The 24,525-nt window shown below is 39.3% G+C and overlaps 1 long non-coding RNA gene across 2 annotated transcripts in view; it reads left to right on the forward strand.

Moving 5' to 3' along the window:
- Window positions 1-965: 965 nt before the first annotated feature.
- The window catches only part of LOC128147516 (uncharacterized), a 178,869-nt gene continuing 155,309 nt past the window's right edge, over window positions 966-24,525 (forward strand). For both annotated transcript variants that reach the window (XR_008237034.1, XR_008237035.1), the window contains exons 1-2: window positions 966-1,026; window positions 18,604-18,676. This is a non-coding gene — a long non-coding RNA (uncharacterized LOC128147516). The remainder of the gene's footprint in view (window positions 1,027-18,603; window positions 18,677-24,525) is intronic.

Genomic DNA, 24,525 nt, shown 5'->3' on the forward strand with positions numbered 1-24,525 from the left:
AAGCCACTCTCTCTTCCCATCACCACTGTGTTCAGCATGCCTTGAATCTGCTGGTTTATGGCCAACACACTGCTAGCTTTCTAGTAGTGAAGGGTATTGATTTACATACCCAGTAAATATCTTGTAGGCATTTTTCCTTTTTTAATCATTGTTCAATAAACACAGCTGGACGCAAATAAATTGACATCATAGTTAAGGCCTCCTAACAGCTCTACTCACATCTCCTGGGGCCTTTCTGTAGCCTCTAGGATTTTTATAAAGATTTGTTTCCCCTAAAACCAATTACATGATAATCTAATTATTTTGTTCTAATTATTCTCATAATTAGCTTTGCTATGTTTAAAACTTAAAGAAAGAAATGAGATAGACCATACCACTACATCAATCTGAGGAGCATATCTTGTATTTCTTAACATTACTTCTGATTTTTATTTTATTTTATTGGTCTTGTTGATATGATCAGGAAATGTCATCTCAGCCACTGTCAAATTAAAATAATATTTACTTGATTTTTATTGTACATCAATAAAAAACATAGATGACATGAACAGCAAGAAGGAGCAGGTATGTGGTTTTATGTTTTATGCTATTTTAAATGTGAATGTGTTACATCTAATTTGCTGACATGAAACAAATATTGATAGGCTTGAAGTGTGTAGTGGAAAAAAATGCATATTGTAAATTCAGTTTCTTGTCTTAGTTTGTAGACTAGGTACTTCCTTAACTATTTCCCTTATACTAATACAGAAGTTCCTGACTTCTCTTTTTCTTTTTTTAATTTCATTGTCATTTCATATGGATATAGAACTGTTTTGCACTGGCAGAAATGCATTAAAATCTCTTTGGAATAGATGTAATGTAATTTATTATTCATCAGTATTTTCTGTGTAGTCTTAGAAAGCAAATTCCTTGATAACAGTTCATGAGCACTTCTGTTTGTCTTTCTGCAGCTTTGTGTTTGGTGAGTGGGATGGGCCAAGTGATGGACTTATATGAGTAAAGTTTCAGGCAAGCAAATTCCGTAAGGTATGTGAAATATTGACTAAAACACATCTGCTTTTAATTCTTAGAGAGCATATTTTCTTAAAATTAATAACATTTTGAGGATCAAAGACCTCAAAAAAATTTATTTTATAAAAATAAATCACCTGAATACTTAGGATACTTCTACAAATAGTAGTAGAGAGATCCCACTGTAGTGGTTCTCAGAATGTATGAAAATCATTTTTTTTCTGTTTTGCTCTCACATATATAGAATGTTTCAAGGAAAAGTCGGAGGGGAATATATATCTTCTTGATGTAGGATGAATACTCTTTTTGAAAGAGAACAGAACTCAGTTAATTTCAATATTCCATATTCAGTATTTCAAATCTTTCAGCATTTTTATGTAAGCTAGAGGTTTTGGGGGTTTTCTTCTATTATTTTTGTAATAGAAAATCTGTTGCCTTATGTGAGGACCCCACCCTATTGTTTCAAATAATTTCTCATGAAATTTCAATGGAAAAAATAGCACTCTGCCCCAATTCTTCATGCTCTTCTCCAGTGTGGCTACTGAGCATGGTAGGAACAGTTAAATACCTACCTGAGCTAGGTAATACTGATCTGCAGGAGAAGGTGGAAGCAGTTACTGTTGTACAGGAGTAGCGCTAGGAAGCACCATTCTCCTCTTAGGGCCCGCTATGTTTGACCCGATGGCAACCAAAAAAGTTTTTCAGAAGAGGCAGCTTGAGACTTCTCAGCAACGGGGGTTAAATTGAATATTGCCAGTTCAGGGGTGGGAGAATATAACCTCATTCATTCCCAGTGCTGACAGCTATAAAGTTCAGTTTTATAGCAGAGGAGAGCCAGTGGAATGACACCAACCGTTCTTCTGCTATCTGGCCCAGCCTGATTGTAACACGTGGGTGGCGAAGGCTATCAGAGCAGGCAACGTCTATGTCCTCTACCCGCTCCTGCACCTACTCAGCTTTTGCTCTGAGTGCTGCCAGGGTACTGAAGAAAAATAAGTCTCTGTTGGTCCAGCAGTTGTAAGGGTATCTAAAATTTGGAGATACACAAAGCACAGTTTTGATAATGAAAGAAAAGCTAACTGCGGTGGAGAAGGGATGTGCAGAGGGAATAAGAAGAGTCAAAAAGGGATGGTTTTCCCCACTTAAGCTAACTTCTTTAAAAGTTGGTGTGAATATTAGCTGTGGAAGAACTGAAAGGTCATTCAGGCCTAAATATAGAGCATATCTTTGTGGATGGAGTGCCTCTCTTCTTGATTATAATAAAAGTGCGTAGGATTTCAGTTGAACTGAAATATAAACTGACTCTTTCTTTAGTATTTCAGGTTCCTCAAACCAAATCTTTTCAACAGAAAATACCTGACCAATCTTTATGGTGGAAAAACAGATTTCCAAAGTTTTGTCCCTAGTCATCAGGTACTTAATCTTTACCTTTTGTAAAAAAAAATCATTTGATAAATGCCAGCTCTATATACATAGATTCTGCCTTTCGAGACGGAAGGGAGCTATCTGTGTGGGTGTATCTATTCCCTCCTGAGAGTGTGCCCTATGCGCTGAGCATTGGACAGCTAAGTACAGAGGTCAGACTGCCTGGGACCCTGAGGGTGATAAAAGCGAACCATGTCACCTCTCTGTTTCCCTGCTAATCTGTTTTGCCTATTAAATCACGTTGCCTTCATCACCTCCTTGTGCTCTAAAAATTTACTTCTGTTTACTGCTTTTTAACCATTTGTTTATCCATTTGAAGACTTTCTTACTCTGTATCAGCTGTTCCTTTAAGATCTCGTGCCTAAGGACTTGTCAAATGCCCTTGAGTATATAAATATAGCCTGGATTTCTGTTGTCAATATAGCTGCTGATGGATGCCTTTAGAAAATATTTTGATAGATAATGAGGCATGACTTCCTTCACAAAATCTGTTTCTCTCATTACAAATAAATATATTTGTCTATAAGGCCACTCATTCTATTCTTTAAAACAATTTCCACCAATTTGCCTGGCTTTACTGGTCTGTGATTGCCCAGATCTCCTTTGGTATCAAAGTAAACTTAAGCTAGAAGTTGAATAGCACTGTTGGTAGTTAAGTCTTGAGTTTCTTTATGCTATTGGCAGTTACCATGTGGTTCTGGTGATTTGATACTGCTCATTTGCTCATTAGAAAACCTTTGTATTCTGTCATTAATTTTGATTTGAGATAGGTGCTCTCGTATACCACTGTAGAGAGAGATTCCAGCATAGGAGTCTTTCCAACCTCCTCCACCACAAACACATGCAAGAAATGCATTTATTTTTTTGTGCTATGGCTTTACCTTCTCTAAGCACTTTGTTTAGATCTTCATCATTTTTTGACCCTACAGATTTCCAGCAGGATTCTTTCTTCTGTGTTTTTATGCCTTTTTAAAGTTGTTCCTCAAACACTTTTTTCTGTTGTGTCATACATATTACACCTGCCAGAGTTTACGATCCTCTCTGGCTTCTTCATCTGGACGTGAAACCTCTTACTCTGCTGTTTAGCAGCATCAGGTTCTTTTGGTTTCTCTCTTAAGTTTTTAGTAGGCACGATTTATTTGTGAACAAAGTTGTCTTTGAATACCCTTCATACTGCCTTTAAGAATTTTACTTGTTTAAAAAAAATAGAAAAGAAAAAAGAAAAACCTGTTCCAGTGCAGTGCTTCCAACTAAGCCAAGAGTTGCTTCCTCCTCTCTGAGTTTCCTGTCTGCCCATGAAATGATGATTCCTGGCAATGTGTCCCAGTATGTTTACCACTCTCCACTGAGTATAAGTTAAGATTTCCTGTCACCATGTCATTGCATAGTTGATAATATAATGCTATAGTATATTACTCCTCTTTGCCCAGAATATCAGTTCCATGGGATCACATCTTATTAACCTGGCTAGAGAGCTTGGCTGATTAGTTTTAAACTACTCAACATACGACACTACTTACTGCTTGGTACAGCTTGCTGCATCTTTTATATATGCTTTGACTTTCACGTTACAGTAGCTTTGTTTTCTTTCCACTAGGCATCCTGTATGCTTATTATGCCCATATTTAATGTTATCAGTTAAAAGTGTGTAGGCAAGCTAGTCAAGTAGGCAGTCTAGTTCCCCATCTTACTGCTTACTGGCTGCAGAAATACATGTGTAAGTTGTTTTCCGTTTGTTTCTCTGTAGAACTGTTTCTCCTATGTAGAGCTGTTGCTATTCTTTGCTATTTCCTATTTGATTATTTCTAACTTCTATCCTATCTTCTATATAAATTCTTTTAACTTCCCCTAATGACCTTTTCTGCACCCATCAGCATTCTTCCATTTTTCAGTTTCAGCAACTTTACACAAACCTGGCTGTCTTCCTGGGAGGTGAATTACCCAACACTGTAGCCTGCAACTTGTAACTAAGGTTCATGACCCAAGGGTGTGTTTACCTCTTGTGAGGAGGATTTCTCATGAACATCATTTCCAGCTTGGGTTCAGGACCCTCCTACACAACAGGGGCTGCAAGCCTGTAGGTGTTCACTGCTAGGAAGGGTCTTCATTGTGTTGACATACACACACAACCCCCCTGAGGAGATGCTGATTGCTACGTCTGTTGTGCAGTGCAGCATATTCTTTGCACATTTGGATTTTTTAGCTTCCTAGTTGCATGGGCTGCCTTTCTCAATTTATCCTGTCAGTGCTAGCAAATTGGCTGCCCCTTGTTTCCTTATTGTATCTCAGATTGACCATGACAGCAAATAATTTTTAAAATTTTTTTAGGTTTTTTTGTTTGGGTTTTTTTTTATTTCTAGCAGTTGTTTTGCAGCCTGAAAAACATGTATCTGCTAGATTCAGTTTCCACAAAGCATTGCTAATTCTCACGGCAGAATCTGGGCTGAAGAATCCCAGGCAGACCTCTCCACAAACACTGACATGTTTGATATATTCTTGGCATTGATAGCGTCTCTGGTACCTAGAAAGGCACCTCAGCAAGTGGCTCTCCTGTGTCTACTCTTAAGAATGTTGTGGTGCCAAACAGCTTATTTCTGAAACCCCTCTGACTGCATAAACCATGCGGTTCTGGGTCTAACTACTTGATGTGAGGGAACAGCACCTGGATGTGTTGAATAGTGGTTATTCCTTGCATTTGAGCACATTTTCTATTGAGGGTTATTCTACTGGAAGAAAATCAAGCATGGAAGAGGGATTAATTCCAGAGTCCCAAAGACATTGTCCATAATAGGAAGTTTGCAGCTATCAGGCAGAAAGCATCAACTTCCTATTTTCAGAAGTAGTTCCTTTGGTCTTGATGAGGAAATAATAAAATCCTTCAGAACGTAATTCATTAAGATACAGTTCAGTCTGGGATCACTGGTGAGGTTTATTACCTGTGTGCCCTCTTGTTTGCCTAAGTGGGCTGTAGGTCATAGAAATATGTCGGGAAACAGCTTACAGGGACACCTATTTTAATATGCAAGCTTGAATATCTGCCTCTCTTAATCTGTCATTCTTCCATTAAAAAAAACATTTCTGACACCCAGTCAACCGAAAATATCCTGAGAACAGCCTGGTGATTGATTCAGTAGGAGCTTGTGAGTGGAAAGAAACCAGCCTGATTTGCACAAAATACCATTCAGTGGTAAAGCCTCAGTTTTACTGGTGGCTGGAACAAGTACAGGCATGTTCCACCTTCTCATGTTTCATGCTTTAATTTGGCATTAACGAGTTCCTACAAACATGGCCTCTGTGTTTATACAGTCGTCTTTTTCTCGTTTCTACCAATCTGTCAAAGACTACGTTGGGGTTTTGTGGTTGTCTTCAACATTGAGCAGCTAGCTAGGGCACATACACTTGTATATGCATTTCTAAAATAATATCTGCTAGATGAACACCTGGAAGTGATACCTCTATTCACCTCAGATATTTCAAGTCTTACAGTTTGGTTGGGATATGCAAATTAGTCTAGTTTCCTTTTTCTGTCCTTTTGAATTTAACTTATTTAGGCTTTCTTTATGAGATGAATGTCTGTTCTCTCAGATGTTATAATTTACAAACTAAATTGTGAATGTAGAATTCTTGTTTTATGAGAAATAATGAAAAGTGTTGACCATTGTGTACAAAAATGGCTGTAGCGGGACCCTGTAGCATGTCCTATGAGTCTTTCCTGGGTTTTAGCTTTGCTTTTGACTGCAATAATTCCATAGTTGCAAACTGCAATACTTGATCCACTTTAACCTGGTGTCAAAAATAGTTACACTTTTCAACATTGCAAAAATGGCTTTAAAATTTCAGTGGTTGGATTTCATTGTCTGTTTCCTGACAGTCACAAATCTTCAAACCTTTTAGAGTCAGATTTCAGTTACTATTTTTGCAAGCTAACAACATTGTATATTGCAAATAGGCAGATTTTTGAGAGAATAAAAAATAATAATACACACCCCCCCAAATTTAAAATGGGTTTGTTTTCTCCCTATTTGATTTGTTTTGGGTGGGTTTTTTTGGTGGTTGTTTACAGGCGTACAAGCCAACATTCCCTATTCTGTCACAGGTTGAGCACAGCACAAACCATAACAGAAAAAACCCTGAATTCTCAGGTCTTGAGATTTATCTAGTACCGCTTAATCACATAGATTAATTTAGCCTCAGTAGCAAGGAGTTCTCACTACAGTCAACAGCAACATATTCGGGAAAATTATCGTGTTGTTGCAATAGAAGAGCAGATATCCTCCCATGTTGCATGGGCTAAGGTAGGCAATTTCTGCCCCATGTATTGGAGCATATCAGAGAGCTAATCAGGGCAAAATGAACTCTCTGCTACTGAAACTCTTTAGTTACAGTGGGCAGCTCGGCATGTGTAAATTAGTTGGGACTGCAATTTAAAGGATGTTGCTGATTATCAGAAATGAATGCTGGCTAAAATGTATTAGAAAGCTTGAACCGAGCCTTCTGTCCCTTCACAATGAAATATTTTTAATCCACCTGTTTAATGAGAACAATTCCCTCAAAATAAAAGTCAAATGCAGCAATATGAATAAATCCAGCAAGCAGCTTAAAAAAATAAACTCCAACTAGATGAGTAGACGGGCAGTGTTCATGCTTTATTTACTTTAATAGATTTGTGAAGCTAAGTCCTGTGCAGCTGTTTGAAAATTTATGGAATTCATTTCTAAAACAAACCATTTAGATGATAGACATGGCTATGATTTCTGTTGTGTCTGTGCCAGGAAAGCATTTGTTTTTGTACTGCAAATGCTCTTTAATAACAGATCTTGTGTTTAGCCTTTTGGCTTCTGAAAACAAATTACTCCCTTTTTGATATCCAGCTGATTGTGATGCAACCTCATGATTTAGCTTTAAGTTCATATTTGTTACTTGATATCCATTCTTTTCATAACTATACAGCTAGGACTGGCAATGGTATTGTACAGCTGAACCATATATATTGTTAATGCAACATAATGCTCACAAACTGCACCTCTGCTGCGTTATCCAATGTTGCCTGTATGATATTACTGTTGACTTTGATTGCTTCTTGTACACAGATGTCCTTTTAAAATGTGCTTGAACTCCTGATAGATTTCCAAATATTTCTAATTGACAGCCTCCTTACAAATGCCCATTTCAGGGAATGTGAGCCAATATTTCCATAATCAAGTTCAGTCATTCACATAGCTATCACATTTGAATATAATGAGGAAAACTGATTGCGCTAAAGCACAAGGATTAATTGGAAGCAAATGCCAAAAAGATGTTTTCATAATGAATGTGTCAATATTTAAGTAGTTTCCCACCATTTTAATATCAAAAATATGTTGGGAACTGCCAACTCACTTGGTAATCTTGGATAATACCAGGGAAGCTGCACATATTCAATGGCTTTAAGGAGCAGCGTTACTCAGCACACTTCTTGGGATTCTGTGCATTTTGGAAGCAATTACTTGCTGTCTTTCACAACCTTGGCAACAAGTGTCAGAGCAACTGCAATTTTTGTCAAGAGAAAGTGCTGTCCTGTAATTCCAAGGAACATCTGAGGACACCAGTCATGATAACAGAATAAGGACCTGCAACATATCACTGAGCCCTGACTATGGACCCACTTACAGCCCAGCTCAATAAAATCTGTGTGCCCTGTAGGACTGCTGTGTTGAGCAGGATGTATATTCAGAGTGTTTTAAGCATTTACACAATTAAAAGCCAAATGTGGACTTTATTGCATGGGGCTTTCACCGGTTTGTTTGCAATCCCCTAGATACACATTGTGCCATGGCACAGCAGAGTCTGAAACACAAAATAAAGCAAAGTGGGGCTGTAAAATCCACTTCCATCTGCACATTATAGTTCTAAAGCGGTTCAAAATAAAACACTAGCTAGTTACAAAGCAGAGCTACTGAGAATCTATTCAAGATTCTGTAAGTAATACAGTTCATATCTCATGGCAAGTCATGTGCAGTTCAATCAATCAGTGTTTCATTTTCCATTATACTGTTGGCGTGACAAAGCAGGGAAGTGTTGCTAGACTTAATACTCCAACTCTCTTATCTGTGTCTAGAAACTGGTTCATATTGGCCATGGGAGTGTTTTAGATAGTATTTCCATCTTGTGTTATTGTCCAGTCCTGATTCCTTGGCAGACTGCCATATCTTATATATTTTGCTCCTGCAGGGTTTTTTGCCTTCTCCCAAGGCTGTGCACAGTTTGTCTTCCTTGCTTTTTAAGTGGAAAATACTTTGTTTTTCCAGAGAGCTGGAGGATATTTCTTTCTCATATTTTTCTGTATTACTGTGTAATTTTCCTTCCTTTTGAAAGGAGGTATTGCTTGGAGAGTTCCCAGAAGCTATGGCTACCATTTAAATTCTGTATTGTTGTCTTCCCTGTTGTGGGAGGGTTTAAAGGGTATTTGGTGAGAGGGAGGGAAAAGAAAGAAGGAGAACTGATCTTATTTGGGGGAGGGTTTCTCCACAAGCATTCAATGAAATAAATTATTCTCTGTTCAAGCATCCCACCAGGTCTTAATTGACACTATAGGTAAATATATGTCATGCTAAGGAAGGGGAAGCATGCTCCTCTTTGAAAAAAAGTTTGTAACCCCTAACATTGTTAAGGTACACTACAGATTATTTTTCAATAAAAATAGCTGTATTTTCTCTAAGGTGACCAAATAAGTAGCTTTTTTCTATTTCTGTCTGCCTTGTGTAGATGTATCATGATACTATAGTGTTGTAGTTAATGAAAATTAGGTATAGTACCTCTTCCTTCCTTAAAATATGTCCATAGTCAGTGTTTTCAACCTTTAGCTTCTATGTAAGTCTCATGTGCAATTATCTAAGAGAAAATCTGATGGCTAAACGCACTAATAGTTAGAAAATGCCTTAAGGTATGGAATTGTATTTGGATTTCCAAGAAGAGGGGTCTCACTGAAAGCTTTTAGAAGAACTAAGAAGTCAAAGGATAAAAAGAAAACATGACTTGTAGATTGATAAAAGACATAAATCCCCAAAAAGGAATAAATAGTTAATTTTCACTGAGGAGGGAGACAACTAGCATGTCCCAGATAAATCTCATCACCTATTCATAAATAGTCTCAGGAAAGGGTAACAGTAGAGAGGAAGCATTTGCTGAATATGACATTATTTGTGGTAGTAAAAAATTAAAGTGGCTGTGAAGAGGTGTACTGGGATCTCAAAATAACAAGTGATTAAGGTATCAAATGATAAACGAAGCCCGGTGTTGATAAATGCAAAGCACTGTACATTGGAGAAACCAGTCCTAATCTGTACATATAACATAAAGGGTGTATGAAGGGTTATTACTTCTGAGCTATTTTGGATAATTCTGTGACCATATCAGTCTGGTGCTCGGTGTCTACATCTTGTTAGATACAGTTCTGCCCACCTCTCCCCTCTCAGAAAGATAGATGAGGAGCCCAACAAGGCTTATTGCATTTTTGAAGCTGTTCCACACAAGAAATGACGAAGTAGACAAGAAGTCTTCATCTTGGAGGAGAGATAACTGAAGTGGTATGAAATAGGGAGTCTGTAAAATAATAAGTAGAAAACAGACAGTGAGTAGGGAAGGATTAAGAAATGTTTCTCCTAGTGGGGAGAATATTTGGCAGTGTATTTAAAATCAAAAAGAAATAGTCTTTTTTTCTCCAGTCCCATAATTAAACTGTGTGACTCACTGCTCAAAAATGTTGTGGATACCAAAAATTCAGCTGGATTAAATACTGTATTATAAAGGTAGGTTCATGAAAGAAAATCCTGGAAGAGGCTGTAAAATATGAAGATACAACATCTGGCTCAGGTAGTTTGAAGGGTTTGCTAGAGGAAAGATGAAATAGGCTTGCTGTGGTTTTATATTCTTCCCCTAAACCATCATTGTCAGAGATAATGTGCTGTGCTACATGGACCTTTGGGCTGACCAAGGACAGCAGAGTCATGTCAGCAGTAAAACATCAATACATTATAGCAGTGGCTGAAAAAAACCAAACTCTACTACTGTATACAGATTAAAATAGGAATTGTATGTGTGCTGTAGCCATTCCTGTAACTGGAGTATTTGGCTGATTAGCTGACAAGAGCAGCAGTGCTGCTCTGAATTGCCGTGACTCTTTTATGCCATATTTCTTTTTTAATTTTAAGGTGTAAGATTATTGCATTCTCTTTCTCTGAAGACCAGTGGCCTGAGAACCTGGTTACAGTTCAGGTTCCCCTGGAGACCTGGGTTTTGAAGGCCTTCTGTATAGAATAACTATACTCCTTTCTGTCTTACATCTAGTGAGTATTCTAACTATGGAAAGCTGGATGACCTGTACTTGGCAGTCTGCACAATATGGCTGAACAGCTAATGCTCTCACTCAAGCTCCTCTGCCTCTATTTGGAACTGTGGTGCTCTAGCAGAGATATTTCTGTCTGTTACAGAAATGGAAAGATTGTCCTTCTCCATATAGCACATTTTAGTTTTGTGGAAATACTGCAATGAGCTTGCTGCCATTGCTTACACTCTTTTCTTTCACAAACACTCTAGCAGATTGCAATGCTCTGACTATTAGGACAGAGATACTGATTTCACTGGAAGGCAGTGAGGTATGCAGAAGTGATGTGTTTCCATGGCCCCTGTTAGTGAGCAGATGGGCTGCTGCTTCCCATACTAATTGGACTACTTCAGTCAACTGTGGCTTCCTTCCCAAGTATTAATCCATCGACTTTGAGGCTGGAACTCACAAAGAGATGGTCTATTGTGACCAGGTGGTCTAGGCAAGTGCAGCTATCAAGGTGTTGAGTGGATTTTTTGTTTGTACATATCTTCCTGTTTGGACATCCAGCAGCCTCAAAGACTCCAGCTGGAGTCCAAAACTCCAACTCATCCTAATCATCTTGCAGGTGTCCTAGACAGATGGAGATGTCATGGAAGTGCTTCGGAAGCACTCCTCCCTATCTAACTACCATCATTTCTACCTTCTTAATGGCCTGATACAGTAGCTGGGCTCCTGACGGTGCAGCCAGCCAGAGAGGCCTTGGAAAAGCCACGACAGAGCATAGTCTGTAACAGAGAGGGAACAAACACCTAAGTTTTGAGCAAATGTTTTCTGTTTGCTTGGAAGTCTGTATCATGCCCTTCCCACCCAATAAGGAAACAAATATTCCAATTTTGTAGCAAAAATTCTAAAAGACAAACGATTAAGCTATTGTCCAGGTATTGCTGCATATCAAACCATCACTATTGGACACTGATCTATCTTGGAAGGACTATGAAGAATTTTGTTACACTGTCTACAAAAATACCTTAACTCTAATAAAAGAAGAGCTTAGCTGATAGGCAATGGGCTGCCCTTCTACCTCTGCTTTAAAATGCATCATCTGTAATGCCTTCTGTATGTAATGTAGTGACTTTTTTTTTTCCATGCTATCAGCCTATAAAACTCCAGAAATAATCCAAAGTAGTTTGGAAATTTTTCCAAATCTGTTTTCAACAACAACAACAAAAATCATCCAACCTGTTGAAACTATTTTTTTCAGGATCAAGTATTTCTCCTTCAAGAGTCTGCAGGAGAGAAAGCTTCTGACATGGAATTTAAGGGCAATACGAGAGTTAGATGCGGATTACTTTTCCCTGCACTTCTTAAGAACAGAGGAACTAGCTGGCGTGAGAGCATCCTCCAAGGAAGCAGAGGATTGAAATCTATCACCTGAATTACAAGAATGTCCTCAGTCCTTGTCTCTCACATTCCAGCTACTGCCCTGGGTATTGTATACTTGCTCTTTGTTGTTGTGGCTTTTGCACAAACACTGCAATCTTCATGGAAAATGACACAGCTGTGTGCTAGTGCAGACATAGGAAAGTGGGGGGAATCCCCTGTTCATACGTAACTACTAATACAGTGTAGGACTGCACTAGCAGAAGGTGGCTGATACCTACTCTGGGAAGAACAGTTATATCACTAATAGGGCATCACACAACTGCAAAACGGAGAAGTGGTGATGCTAAGACTTGAACTGGTGCCACCTTCACCAGGCAAACTACTCAGCTGTTCACAGTTATGAGACTGCTGCATTTATATATACACATCTTCATCTTATTGTCTTCTGGAGTGAGACTTTTAAAAAACCTATTTACTCTTTACAGGACAGGAAAAAAGCTCTAGCAAGTGTTCTGCCTCACATGTTAAGTTGCAGTTATACTGAATTCCAATGGAGAAATCAAATCATCAGCCTGTGTTTAAAATTCTGGTTCTACCTTGTATTGAGTATGGCTATTATAATATCCTTTCTTCCCTCTCATACACAGCATGAGCTTTTTACAGTCCCATTTCACTACAGCATCCTAGAGAAAGCTGACCTCCTGACCTTATTTAAACTATGTTTTTCAGTAATACTCTACTCATTTCGCTGTTAGATGAAATGAGCAGCAAGCTGCACACACGGCCCACATCCTTATGGAAGAATTAGGATCGTGCCATATCCATGCTCAGTCCTGGGAACTTTAGGTGATAAATGTGCAATGACGGGATCATTTTAGGAACTTTCATCTTATACATTCCCAAATGATACTGCAGCCGTAAGAATCTGATGAGGAATCCTAATAGAACTGCCTGTCATGTGAATAACTTTGCACAGCATCCTACCTGCCAGACCCCTGTTAATGTGCCACAAAGGAAGTTGTGCAAACACAACACTACCAGCATTGCTGGAACAATTGCAATAGATCATTTGGCAAGAAATGCATTTTTGTCATTCATCAGTCATTAAGTTCCATTAATATAAATGTGAGCTCACTTCTCATTACAGATAGATGAATGAAATACAGAATATTGAATAAAATGTTTCTCTCGGAGAAATGCATCAATGGACTTGTAGTTTGCAGAAATACGATGAACTTTACTTGTCCTGAAAGAATTTCTTTTTTTGGATCATGGGAGGAAGGCTGGATACTCCAGGGGACAATGTGATTTTGGTTCAAATGTGCAGGTAGTGATGAACACAAACATGGATGTTGCCTTGTGGTTACAACGGCATTTGATTTTTCTGTGCTTCCAACACTACAAAGATGTTTAGGAAGCTTTTTATTTTTCTCCAAACTCAGGAAAAAGTAAATGTGCTACCCCTCTTCACTTTTTTCCTTTTTTCCTCTTTTCTATTTTGTAATCTTCACTGCTATTTGAATTGTTTTTCTGCCCAGACAGAGTTTTTGTCTAGACAGGACATCTTTAGTCTTTCTGAAGACAGTTATTTAAAGCAGAGTGTTAGAACAACATTTATCAATGTTATTTGCACTACACACCCAGTCTAGGCACAATCAAAACTCTGTTGTTCCTCACCCTTCACTTAGGACCAGAGTAAAATATGGTCCCTATCCATGAGTGCTTACAGTCTGTTTTAAAATGTTGTTCACAGTAATGTTGTAAAATGCATCTTTGTGCAGCCTTAGGCTGCTGCCACCATGCATAGACATGTCTGCAAAGGCTCCTGATTTAAATTTTCCCCAGTGTATGTGAGCTGAGAACTGCTGCCTGTATGCATGGAAAACCTCACTGATACAGTGAATGCCATTCTGACTCTGAGCACTCTCTCATGGTTAACTCATGCCAATACTTAAAACACAACCATTGCAAGATTGTATTTTGGGACTGGTTTATAAAATCGGCCTATCTTTTTGGAACATCCACTGTATATGGATGATTTTGTTTCGAGGAAGCTAAGTGAGGTGGATGGATATAGCCAGATGAGTGTCTCCATTGAATTTTATAGTGTTGAATTTTTCTGTTTACTTGAAGACAAACAAACTGCTCTTAGTTATTGTTTTCTTAATGAGGGTAATGCAAGCAAAGTGGTTTAGATGTACAGTGTATCAAAGCAGCTGTTGAGAAAGCTCTGATGTGTAATAGCATGAGAAAACAGGATGGCAAAAAAAGCTGTTAGTCTTTCAATAGCATGAAAATTATCGTAGAGATAAGGGGAAAGAAGTTGAGAAGGATGTTGGGCAACAGTGAACTGCAGTATTGCTGTAAACAATAGAAAGGTGTATTTTCAGAGGAAAAAATGCTAAGAAGCTAGGAGAACTGAACATCTGAGGAATATTCTTCAAGAGAAGACAGATACTATGAGAGGGAAAGAGTTGCAGAGTTTAGTTAATGGGGAAAAGCCGGCTATATTGGCATGTAATGAGAAACTTGCTTGTGAGCTACATTGTGGGTTGATTTACATCCTGTGCGACTTACTGAAGTCACTAGGATTTCATGAGATGTAAATTAGATCAAATACCATCTCCTGGTGTTACTCAGACAAATTAGTTGGGTTAGAGATTTAGAGGCTTTTACTCTACTTGATGAGAACAGCAATAGGAAAAAGGGGGCTGATAGCCTTAAGTGGGAATAGACATGATTGAAGGTGCAAAGGAACGTTGAGTTAGTAGGACAGAAATACTGCGGTACAAAAAGCTCCGTGTTGAGAGCCTTTTCTAGGGGCTGGATGAAGGCAAATGAGGCATTCCTAAAGTCAAGAGTCATTAGAGTAGCAGCCAGAAACGTCAGAGGAGGTTGCAATTTGCTGATGGTTATTCAGAGTAATAAAGTGTCTATAGATAAACTAGAAAAGACTTTAGCTTTTTTTTTTGTAGGTGTGTGCTGAAGGCGACTAGAAGGGTTAACATGTTTAGGCCAAATCATCACCTGCTGTAGGTTTAATTGAGATCAGCAGAATGTCACTGCTTCCAAGTAAGTTGTACAGATTTACGCCAGTGCAGGTTTGGGACTCAGCCTTTTCTCTATATATTTTTCTCAAATAAATAGTACGTAGTTAGACAATGGACTTGAAAGGATAGTCAGGAAAACACACCAGAATACTAATGCCCTTATAAGAATGATTTGTATTTTGCCTCTGAGAGAAATTTTGGAGGAAAATGCAGCAAATTAAAAAAGTAAAGTAATTACTATATTAATAAAAAAACAACCACCACCCCAACACCTGATGGTGGATACCTACTAAAAATCAAAGGTGTTGTAGAGCTGGATCTGAAGAACTGAAAACTATTAAGTAAACATAACTGTAAATCTTAAGGCCAGTATAGGATGACAGTTTAGTCAATAGCAGGTGAAAAATCAAAATGAAAGTGCTGTGAACATCACAGTGGGGCAAAATAATAATATACATTTATCTAGCACTTAACATTTCCAGATTGTATGACCCTTAAATAATGTTGAAAGTTGCATTGGTCTTAGATGCATGGTAAGAAATAAAGGATATGCTGTATTTCTAGAGAATATAGCTGAGCAAGCTGTTACTAGACTGGAGGGCTACATTAGAGAAACACTGTGATGAAGGAATTATGGGTAATTTAAAATAATTAAGAGGGAATGAGTGCTTTCTGTCTGGATTTAATAAAAAATATATGTGGAGGTTAGATTGGGTAGCCCTTGGAAAACAAAGTGGTTGGTATTTGAGACTGAGTTAACTGGAGTGTTTAAGAGAATAAATTGGCAAACAACAAATTAGGTCTTTCTGAAGGAAAAATTAACTGTGCTATTAAAAATTGTTTTAAAGACCTTTAAGGAAATACACTGGTAAAGAGCAGCCGTCATTCTAAGATACTGGTTTGGGTTTGTGTGGCGGGGTGTTGGTAGCAGGGGAGGGGCCGCAGGGCCGGCTCCTGGGAGAAGCTTCTCGAAGCTTCCCCGGCTCCAGGCCGGACCCGCCGCTGGCCCAGGCCGAGCCCCTCAGCGACGGCGGTAGCGCCTCGGGGAGAACATGGCCGAGAGGGGAAACCTGCAGCGGGGGAGGAGGCTGGGATGCGAGAGAAACCCCTCTGCAGACACCGAGGGCGGTGAAGGAGGAGGCGGAGGAGGGGATGCCCCCGCAGCCCGCGGTGAGACGGCAGGCTGTCCCCCCCCAGCCCACGGAGGGGAGCGGGGCAGCAGATGCCCACCTGCAGCCCGGGCAGGGAGGAGCCCACGCCGGAGCAGGGGGATGGATGGATGCCCCCCAGGATGGCCGGGACTCCGTGGGGAAGCCCGCGCTGGAGCAGGCTGTGCCTGAAGGACTGCGCCCTGCGGCAGGGACCCGCGCTGGAGCAGTTGGTGAGGAACTGCAGCCCGCGGGAAGGACTCACGTCGGAGAAGCTGGTGGAGGACGGTCTCCCGCGGGAGGGACCCCACGGCGGAGCAGGGGCCGAGCGCGGAGTCCTCCTCCCCCTGAGGAGGACGGAGCGGCAGAGACGGCGTGTGAGGAACCGACCCCAGCCCCCGTCCCCTGTTCCCCTGCGCCGCCGGGGGGAGGAGGTGGAGAGAGCCGGGAGTGGAAGGAGGGAGGGCTGGGGGGAAGGTGTTCTCGGGTTGGGTTTTACTTCTCATTATCCTTGTTTTGATTTGATGGGTAGTAGATTAAACTGATTTTGTTTCTTCCCCAAGTGGAGCCTGTCTTTTGCCCGTGACCATAAGTGGTGAGTGATCCCTCCCAGTCCTTGTCTTGACCCACTAACGTTTCTTTTTATTTTCTCCTCATCCCACTGGGGCGGGGCCAGGAGGAGTGGGTGAGCGGCTTCGTGGTGCTTTGTTACCGGCTGGGCTTAAACTGCCACAGATACCCAGCGTGTGTGTGCATATCAGCCCCTTGCCAACCCCCTCATGCCCCGTGACAGCCCAGCACCCTCCTGCCTGGTGGGAGGGCAGGAGAGCTTTGTGTCCCGGGGCAGGCCTGCTAGCGGGCACAGAGCAAGCAGGGGTGGGTCAAAACTTAGGCTTATCTTCAGCATTTGTGGAAAAGCAACTGAAAGCCATGGGTCAAAAAGGCCACCTTCTGCAGACCATATTATGCCTCGTACTCACATACTGACTTGATTATGGGGGAAAAAAAAGAAAAATCTGAACAAAATGGTGATGATCTGTCCAAGTGATGAGAGATGTGACTGATCTCCCTGGGGCTAATTCTTTATATAAAGTTAAATGTACGCCTAGAGGGTTTCCTGGATGCAGTCAGAAAGTTCATTCCCTTGCAAACTTGAGAAATAAATCAGGGTAAAATCATAGTAATTGACAGCTCTTTGGTCTGACTTACTTTCTGACATTGCCAGTTGACTTCGTTACAGGAGCAGGGACTAAGGCACGACCCAAGTTCTCAGAAAAGGGACTGTGTTCAGAGTGCTGGATTTTGTGGTGAATTTGTATGATCATAGCCTTAGACAAATCTATTTTTGTAGTTGCCATATGTGACGGCTTTTCATAATTGCCATCTGTGGAATGAAAGGCAATTCAGGCAAAAATGTGCACAGTTGCAAATATTAGAAAATACGGCTATTATAAAAAGTCATAAGAACTTTATGCACATGTTCCATCCACAATGGAAAGGCCAGATTCTAATATCACGCATGATGCACAGTGACAGATTTTTCTTAGGTATGCCGAGATGCCCACGCTGCGTCTGAGATTAGAATCTGTCCCAAAAATGGATTATTGGGATATGAAAGAGCCAATGATGAGGAAAATCAAATTTTACTGAGTTTTTTTTCTCACTCTTACTATGTGAGATTTGCCTTACAGCATAGTTCTTGATCTTTGTAATTTATTATGAAAATTGGCAATAAAAATAATGACAAAATGTAAAAAATCATTTTCCTCCTTAAGAAATTCACATCATCAAATTAGGACAAAGAAGTGATCTTTCTATGCCCAGTTGCTCTGAGCAACTAGCAAATTTTGAGTACATGAAGCATTAGCTGAAGCAAACAAGGATTCCATTACCAGGGGGATTCCCCCGAGGTGGTGTTATCAGGTATTGGTAGCGCTCTAGTTCTGGTGTTGTGGAGGTTGTGTGCAGGTTAATTTACTCTGCAAATCCTATAATCAGTGGCAGCATCTTCATTTATTTAAATCCCAAACTTTACTGTCTTTATTTTCCCCGTATCCAGATACTGTCTTCTGTTCTTGTCTCTTTGGAGAGAAGGTAAATGAAATTTGGGTACGAGACATAATTATTCTGGGAAAATCACCCTGTGGCATTGATTTATATGCAAGATCTTGCCCTGCAGCAGCTTGACAGCTACACAAGGCTAGGGAGGCAAAGGCTACAGAGCTTCTCTCCTTCTTAAATGATATATTTATGGCCCTTGTCTCTTGTCTTTAATTCACAGTGACCCAGGTTTAGCAAAAGAAGTTGGTACAGCTATCCCATTCTCATCTCCAGAGTAACCCAGCACTGGCCAGGTAAGAAACTCCCCTTGGATAGGGGAGATTTGATTTTCTAACGTCATGGGAAGATAAGGGGTGCAGTGAACACAGCCCCCATGCACCACTCAGGGGCAGAGCTGAAGAAGCCCTGGCAACGCTCCACAGTTAGAAAGCCCCTTGTGACTTTAGACTTCTTCAGTATTGAATAGCAGCCGCAGTAGGGTTTCCATGATTTTGGATTAAGAGAAGTTTCTTGGAATGCTATTTAGAGTGCAAAGGGGTGGCTGATGTTTTGAAGTGCAGAGTGTTCCTAATGACTTCCATGGAAATCACAGTATCAATTGGTTCTGAAAATGAGGCCCCTTGTCTAAATGGCCAGGTACGAAGAAAAGGACCAAACACTTCAAAGTGTTTTGTTGGATCATTACTATATACCCATTTTACTATATCTGAACTGAACAGTTTTTCATTCAACAGAGGATTGTTACTTTATTGCAAACAAATGCAGACAAATTCTAATAGCAGATTCAGCATTTTTAGCAAAGACTACAAACACAAAAATGGTCACTGCAAATGTTTTTCTAATCTACAGCTTCTCAGTTTTTTCTGAGAGCAATACCCTTGTGTTAGTGATGCTTCTAACACCAACTGAGAAAAGCTATAAATCTTTATAACTCACAAGTGAAGCAATAAAATTTCAATGGCAAAATGTTTCTGTCTTCTGGAAAAGTTTCTGTCTTCTTGAAAACATGAAAAATATGCCACTGTGTAGGGACAGAGAGCTTTTGCAGGAAATATTTATTAAGACTGACTGTGAATATTCAATAAATACCCCGAAGTCCACATAGTTTTAAAATGTTGTTTTTAATCAAGATTTTGCTTTTCAAATATTGTTGTAACTAACCATCTATCTTCAAATATTCTGAAAATAGAAGGATTCCATTTGTCATGTGTAAGCTATATAAATGCTATCTAGATGCTGTAAAATGAGCTCCTTTTTTAGGCATACATATTAAGGTATTCCTTTTCACAAGAAGGTTTGAGTATAAAAATTATATATCTGCTCATCTTTATATAATATAAATTCCAAAATATCTTTTTCTTTTAAAAACATAGTAGTTTTTACCAGAAATATCATGGAATGTATCTGCAGTTGTAGATTTTTAAGCTGCAGCGTCAACAAGCAAATCGAGTTATACAGGATACTACATCAAATGAAACTTCAATGCCGTGCATCACCAAAATGTATGTTTCACATCTCACTGCATCCTTTCTAGTTGTGTTCTAGTTTCACACAGGGACACCAAGACCCTAAAAAAGTCTTATGCATGCAGATAATTAATATGCTGCCTTGTAACAAATACCGAGGACACTAAGGGGTCAGTCTGTACTGATACTTTGTTTTTATTCTTTTGCAGTTTCAAATTAGCTGAAAGGTTATTGGTGTCAAGTCTCTAGTTCAAAATCTTTTACTATCTGGGCAGTTTTAGTAAGGTTTTGAAACTGTATGATACTGTTGCTGATGTAGCAAAGGGTTAGAATGAAAGATCTTGTTTGTACGCTATTATGAACAATAATTGGACTTTGATAGTGGACATGAGGATCCCAGTATCATCTTTGTTTTTTTGTGACTTCTCTGACCCTTATGTCCTCTGCAGTCACACAAATCTCCATGTGCATGGGATAAATAAATTCCTTCATTTTCATAAAAGAAAATAAGAACAAGGGATTGGAAAACACTGTCATTAATTACAGTTCCCTGCTTCATCAGGACAACATCATGTAGTCACTTCTATGGAAGTTACTCAACACAACTGTAAATGAAAGTAAATTTCTTGTTGCACCATCTCACTTGAAAACATGTCCCAGGAATATAATGGAGGAATAGCTAAAACTATTTTTTCTTATATAGCCTTAATGTATGTATGATCAGTTCACACACATTTGTCCTTGGAATTATTTGTTCTCTGGTCCTGAAACAGCAGTGCTTCTCCCTCCCTCATGCTTATCGTAGTGTATTTATGGACAGCAATATTTTCCTCTCTTAACTTTGTAAGTCTTGTAAAACTAGTAATGTACAGTAGCTAGACTCCTTTGCTTCACTGGCTTTTCTCTTCTCCAGCAGTCTTCCACTGCACATTAATGCTTAAATTTATTTACCTTGAATGTGAGGATCAGGACTGCATATTTTTGCAGAATGTGTTTGGCAATCTGAATTTTGGGCTTCACAACTGCTAGTTTCCATTTCCTCCTTTCCCCCGCCCCCCCCCTTTTTTTTAACCATTGAGTTAAACAAAGTCAAGTCAATCTTAGATTATATTCTATTAATGTATCATTTTGCTATGTATATTTTAGTCTAAAATTAGGGCAAACTTTTAAAGAAAAACTCATCTTCTATATTTAGTTAAAATTCTTATAGAAAACTGAGTATTCAACATAACTCGAACATAGAACATGCTTTGATTTTCAGGTTTTCATTAAATCAAAGAGTATAATTAATAAATATAATTTCACATCAGTATTAATTTCTCTTACATAGTGGATGTGCAAGTGTTTTCTAAAAATAACAGCAATACATGAAGGAAAAGGATATAACCGCTTCAGAAGTTTTGGCAACTTTGAAAAACAACTGCGCGGGGTTTTTCATATTTTCTAATCCTTCTTTTCTACTTTTTTGTGTTTCACTGGTGTTGATGTCTGCAGAGTGTAGCCTAGCTTTGTATAGAGTATGGTAGTTAGCAGCAGCAATCGCTGTGTAAAGTGGTAGAACATGGTTGAGGTCTTCACGTTAGACTGAAGGGGAGAGAACGCTGAGTTATAAAGATCTGCCCATTGCTGCTGAGAGCTTCACTGTACAAGTGGTCTATTGTCCACTTCTGTCTTGGTCTGAAAGCATCTACCTGATGCAGTACTAGCCACCACATGTGGAAAATTGACTTGAGTGAGAGGCAAATTAAATCTTCCTGTTTTCTTTTATTTCTCTAAAAGATATACTAAATCATGCAAATGTTACTCTTATGTCTGAGTTACTTCTTTAAAATGTTACAAGTGGCTGTAGAAGTGATTGTACTTCAGAGCTGCAAAAGCTCTTCTGGGGCCCTGTTCCAGCATGCACCACTTTCTGCTTTCATATTGGAGCCACTTCAGAGAAACTTAAATGAAAATAAATCATGAGCTTCCTCCAAGGAGGGAACAAAATACGTTTTCTTTTAATGCTGGTTTTGTGCCAAATGCTGCATACCAAATTTGTGGTATAAAATCCAGGAGAAATTGGGAGGAAAAAGGTTGATGTTAGGTGGTACTTTTCTTAAGTTTACTAGGGATAGAAAACATTTATATGGGAGAATATTTGCACTAGATCCTTGTGTCTGACAGCGAAGCAAGCACCCATGCCTTTTTTCTCCTGATATTCTGCTTGTTGCAAAGTTAGGTGTATGTGTAGCTTAATGCGCTACAGCTGGAGTTCTGTCTCTTTTTTACTCATTCCAAAACAGGCAACGGCTTTAGCTGAGTCAGAATTTCATCTTTATTTTCACCTCACTAATCTCACATTTTTACCTGGTTATGTGATTTCAAGGTAGGACCACAGCCTAAGAGTAAAGAATGCTCTTCACCCTGTCATTGTCCCTTCAGCCAGGACTTTCGGTGCCTAGAGAGCTTCAAACAGAGCTTCCTATGGCAATATGGAAAAATGCGATTGTTACTGAAGGAGCCTAAAAGTAAGGCCTTCCAACCACTACTAAAGATAGAAACTGCTTTTCTGTGGAGGTAATGTTGCTACATGATTCTCCTGTCAATTTCCAAATGCTTTTCCTTCAGTATTTCTCTTAATTTCCCATGCCATTCAGCCCTGGTATGTTGTGAAAAATAACCAATACCTAGTTTCGCCTGTGGAAGGCTGGAGCCACACTTCCTCTTAGGGCTGACTGGAGCTGAAAACAGCCAAGCTCCCTCTGGCAGTAGACTCCTAGAAGCAGCAATTAAGTAATCTTCCTGATGATGGCTTTGCCATTGTGAAAATATTTTAAGCCAGTGACAACTTCTGTAGTTGATGGGGGAATGAGGGCTGGAACGGTCACTACTTCACTCACCCCAGCAGCAGGATCTTTTCCAGGGTTAAGTTCCTCTTCTGCTCCTTCTGCCCTTCTCCGTGGCCCTGATTTGCCTCTCATCTTCAGAACAGTAGAGCCTGGTTTTCTCTGCACCAGCAGGAAGCATCCAGCTGGCTCTCCCTCCTCTCTCTGCACCTGGGCCCCTTCAGCGGCAGCCCTAAGCACTCAGTCTCAGCCGCTCAGGTCCTGTGCATGGTGCTGGAGCTGGGGAGTCTCCTGGTGTGAGGAAACGTTCCCCATCAGGTCTTGTAGCTTGATGCTGAAGCATGTTCATGGCAGATGGAATCTGTAGGGAGTTTAGATAAAAAATTTCTGTAAAAAAAAAAAAGCTTGCAAATTGGTTAAAAGCATCTCTTAGATTTGAGTAACCGAAGTATCTGGCCTGCCATGTTTCAAGCTTTTTCTCTAGATTACAGTGATGTTTGAGTGTCATGTAATTACACCAATTAAATTATTTTTAATAAGAAAAAAATATTTTGTCTTAATTTTATACTTCAAACTGACTAAAACTTTTTTTTAAATATTCCGTTAAATTCAGGTGTGGGATGTACTTGTGGCAATAAATAGCTAGATACAAGAGTTTATAACAGGAACCATTAGACAGCCTCATTTTATCTGGGGAAATAAGTACTCTTTTTCACTTTAAAAGAAAAAAATAAAACATCACAAAGTGAATTCTGAGGATACTAAGTCATTAGTCAGAGAAAAATCCAGTTGAAATCAAACTCTTATGGATTGGCCAAACAGCAAAGGGCATACTCATTTCTGTAGAAAAATTATTTCAGGCTAACACAAATTTATTGAAAACATCTGCTCCTCTAATTAGCATACTGACTACTTATCATCTTTAGTTGTTCAAAATGCCAGACTGTTTCATTACAACAGGAGGTATTGTGATGTAGAAAAATTCAACCAGGACTAAAAAGCAGCTATTGCTATTGATTTAAAGAAAAAAAAAATTAATATAATTTTTTGTGTTTTATTGTAACAATAAAAAATAGTAGTAGTAGTAGATCATATATGTCACGAACAATCTCTGCCAAAGCATGAAGTACAAATCTACAACAAAATTTTCATCTAATAATAGAATTTCAAACTCTTTCCTCACTGTAAATATCCAAAAAGTATCCATTAAACCCTCCAATTCCTATTTTAATGGAATATTTTGAAAATGTTTTGTTTCATCCTGAGAATGTTTTTTACACTGCCTGCAAGACACAAATTCCAGAGCCCTGTCTGTTAATCAGCACAATCTGTTTACCATGAAAAAATGTCATGGTAATCTCTGATTGCAGATAAACACCTTCCTTTGGAGAATTATCATTATTAACATAGCAGGTTCAACTAACTTTTGTGGCAGCCACAGAGAGAGTATAGCTGGCTCAATCCCTCTTACTTTTTCTTGCATCTTCATATTATTCTTTTTTGTTGTCTCAAACCCTAGACTCTGGCTTTTCAGTGTTTCAGCTGTTTGCTGCTCTTAAACGTTATCAAATATTGGATACTTTTGACTGAAGTTGAAAGCAACTTTGAAAACAGACATATGACATTCTAACATTTAGGGCTGCACACCACTTTCTCACTTGGGACAATGCAGAATGAAACAATGGCTACAGATAGAAGAAAAATGTGGCTCTGCTGAACCCAACCCAAACCTCACCATGGACAAAGTGGGCTGAGCCAGGGAGTTCTTGAGATCTGTATCATCTCCACTGAGGACTCATTTTATATCTGTAGGCAAGTCATTTAACTGTCTCTGGATCAAATTCTCCT

The sequence above is a fragment of the Harpia harpyja genome, chromosome 10 (assembly GCF_026419915.1).
Source record: "Harpia harpyja isolate bHarHar1 chromosome 10, bHarHar1 primary haplotype, whole genome shotgun sequence".
Lineage (NCBI taxonomy): Eukaryota > Metazoa > Chordata > Aves > Accipitriformes > Accipitridae > Harpia > Harpia harpyja.